Consider the following 3,721-nt stretch of genomic DNA (forward strand, 5'->3'; position numbering starts at 1 on the left):
GTTGTGGGTGAAAGGACAGATTTCTTGTCCAATGTCATCTCAGCCACAGTTGCAAGAAAATTGATGAGAAAGGGCTGTGAAGCCTACCTAACACACGTGGTTGATACTAGACAGCCTAAGCCAAACCTGTGTTACACACCCACAGTAAGAGACTTCCCAGATGTGTTCCCTGAATAATTGCTTAGTTTGCCACCAAAAATGAAAGTTGAATTTGCCTTTAAGGTACTCCCAGGTATAGCACCAATTTCTATTACTCCTTATAGGATGGCACCTACGAAATTGAAAGAGCTAAAAATCCAGTTACAGGAGTTACTGGACAAGGGGTTTATACGCCTCAGTTCAATGTGTCACCATGGGGAGCTCCGATGCTATTTGTGAAGAAGAAGGATGGGACTTTGAGGCTATGCATTGATTACCGGCAGTTAAATAAAGTGACTGTAAGAAACAAGTATCTGTTGCCTAGAATTGATGATCTGTTTAAGCAGTTGAAGAAAGCAGGAGTATTTTCCAAAATTGATCTCAGATCAAGGTATCATCAGCTGAGAGTAAAGGATGCAAATGTGCCAAAGATTGCATTCAGGACTCGGTATGGGCATTATGAGTTCTTGGTGATGCCCTTTAGCCTAATAAATGCACCAGCAGCATTCATGGACCTTATGAACCGTATCTTCCATCCATATCTAGATCGGTTTATAGTGGTCTTTATTGATGATATTTTGGTGTAATCCAAGACCAGGGAAGAACATGATAAACATTTGAGAATTGTTCTGCAAACCCTAAGAGAAAAGAAGTTGTATGCTAAACTGTCCAAGTGTGACTTCTAGTTGAGTGAGATTACATTTCTTGGACACATAGTGTCAGCTGATGGGATTAGAGTGGATCCCAAGAAGATAGAAGTAGTGATGGAATGGAAGACTCCCAGAAATACAACTGAGGTCAGAAGTTTCTTGGGGCTAGCTAGGTATTACAGAAGATTTGTAAAGGGATTTTCTCTAATAACTGTTCCAATGACCAAGTTGTTACACAAGAATGTTAGATTTGACTGGAACGATAAGTGTCAAGCCAGTTTTGAGAGGCTAAAGGCTGTGTTGACAGAGGCACTAGTGTTAACAAAGCCAGTGTCAGGTAAGGACTTTGTGGTCTACAGTGATGCCTCACATAATGGGCTAGGGTGTGTATTGATGCAAGAGGGAAAGGTGGTCGCCTATGCTTCCAGGCAGCTAAGGCCACATGAACAGAACTATCCTACCCATGATTTGGAACTTGTAGCAAATATCTTTGCACTGAAGATATGGAGGCACTACTTCTATGGTGAAAAGTGCTACATTTACACAGACCACAAAAGTCTGAAATACTTGCCAACGCAGAAGGAGCTCAACCTTAGACAGAGGCGATGGATTGAGTTCCTAAAGAACAACGATTGTATAATAGATTACCATCATGGGAAGGAAAATGTAGTTGCGGATGCCTTGAGCATAAAGTCCATCACAGCTTTGAGATCATTGAATGCTTGTTTGTCCTTGGCTCAAGATGGAGCTATTTTGGCTGAGTTGTAAGTGAAGCCAAACTTACTACAGTAGATTCTAGATGGGAAGAAGGTAGATGAGAAGCTAATGGCTATTATGGGTAAAATCCCAGAAGGGAAAGGAACTGATTATGAGGTTAAAAAAGATGGGTGTCTGTACAACAAAGGAAGAATGTGTGTACCAGATGATGAGAAATTGAAAACTAGCATTCTGAAAGAGGCACACACCAATGTTTATACTATGCACCCAGAAAGCACAAAAATGTATCATGACCTAAACCCTCACTATTGGTGGCCTGGTATGAAGAAGGACATAGTTGACTATATAACCAGATGCTTAACATGTCAGCAAGTTAAGGCAGAACATCAAGTTCCATCAGGCTTGCTACAGCCCATAAGCATACCTGAATGAAAATGGGACCGGGTCACTATAGATTTTGTAAGTAGTCTACCCCTCACCTAGAAGAAGCATGATGCAGTATGGGTGATAGTGGATAGATTGACGAAGTCAGCACACTTTCTGCCAGTTGGGACTGATTACTTATTGGAGAAGCTAGTAGAATTATATATCAGTGAGATAGTTAGACTGTATGGAATTCTACTTTGCATCGTATCTGATCTAGACCCAAGGTTTGCATCGAGATTTTAGAAGAAATTACAAGAATCCTTGGGCACACAACTCCATTTTAGCATAGCTTTTCATCCTTAGACGGATGGGCAATAAGAAAGAGTAATCCAGGTAAACATTAAAACCAATTGAATTAGTATAAATATTGAACTGAAATTCTAATAATAACATGAAATATATGTTAGGTCCTTGAGAATATGCTGAGGAGTTGTGTCATCGAGTTTGAGGGAAGTTGGGATAGATACCTCCCACTGGCAGAATTCACATACAATAATAGCTATCAAGCTAGCATTCAAATGGCTCCGTATGAGGCACTGTATGGGAGAAAGTGTAGAACCCCAATGTGTTAGACTGAATTGGGTGAAGACAAGCTAGTAGGAACCAGACCTGGTGAAACAGACTGAGGAGAAGATTAAACTGATAAAAGCTAATTTAAAGGTTGCCTCAAACAGACAGAAATCCTATACCGACCTGAAGAGAAAAGAAATAGAATATGCAGTTGGCGATAAGGTGTTTCTCAAGATATCACCATGGAAGAAGGTACTGAGGTTTGGAAGAAAGGGTACATTAAGCCCTAGGTTCATTGGCCCATATGAAGTCATTGAATGTGTGGGACCAGTGCCCTACAAGCTAGCTTTACCACCAGAGCTGGACAAGATCCACAATGTGTTTCACGTATCCATGCTGAGAAGATATAGATCAGACCCTTCACATGTCATCTGCATGGAAGAGATAGAAATTCAACCAGATTTGACATATGAAGAAGAACCCATACGGATCCTGGCTCGAGAAGTGAAAGAACTGAGGAACAAGCAGATTCCACTGGTGAATGTGCTTTGGAGGCACCATAATACCGAGGAGGCAACTTAGGAAAGCGAAGAGATGATGAAGCAACAGTTCCCTCAACTGTTTGAATCAAGTAAATTTCGAGGATGAAATTTAAATTAGAGGGGAAGAGTTGTAACTTCCTCACTGTAGCCATTCCGTACATTCTACTGTTCCGTACATTCTACTGTTCCGATGACTGGTGTCAGTCCGGACAGCTAGAACGTCTGGAATAATATTTAGACTAGAGTGAGGAGTCATAAATAAATCAGATAATAGCCCTAAACCCGAGGAAAAATTCATGAAATAATTTTTGGAACTCTAGAGAAGAGTCATTGAGGTTTCAATGGCATTAGAATGCCAAAAAAATACTTAGAGAAATTTTTAGATCGGTACAAATGATTTTGGCTCAATAAGCCAAACGGAGGGCATTTTGGTCATTTCGTCTTCAGAGGTGATTTTTGACCAACTTGTCCAGTTAAATAAATAATTATTATGACATAAAAAATGAATAAAAATTGCTAAAAATTTAATTGAAAATGAGTAGCAAAGGAAAGAAAAGAAAATGAAAGAAAAATTAAAATTTTGACATCACATGATATCATTAGTATGCTCTCCACCAATCACCATTTAACTACATAATTAAAATTCATTAAAAAGGGGAAAATGAGTCAAAAATTGAAACACAAATTCTGGTTCTTCTTCTTCCTTACCGATTTCTCTCTCTCTCCTATCTCTCGCCA

The sequence above is a fragment of the Hevea brasiliensis genome, chromosome 3 (assembly GCF_030052815.1).
Source record: "Hevea brasiliensis isolate MT/VB/25A 57/8 chromosome 3, ASM3005281v1, whole genome shotgun sequence".
Classification (NCBI taxonomy): domain Eukaryota; kingdom Viridiplantae; phylum Streptophyta; class Magnoliopsida; order Malpighiales; family Euphorbiaceae; genus Hevea; species Hevea brasiliensis.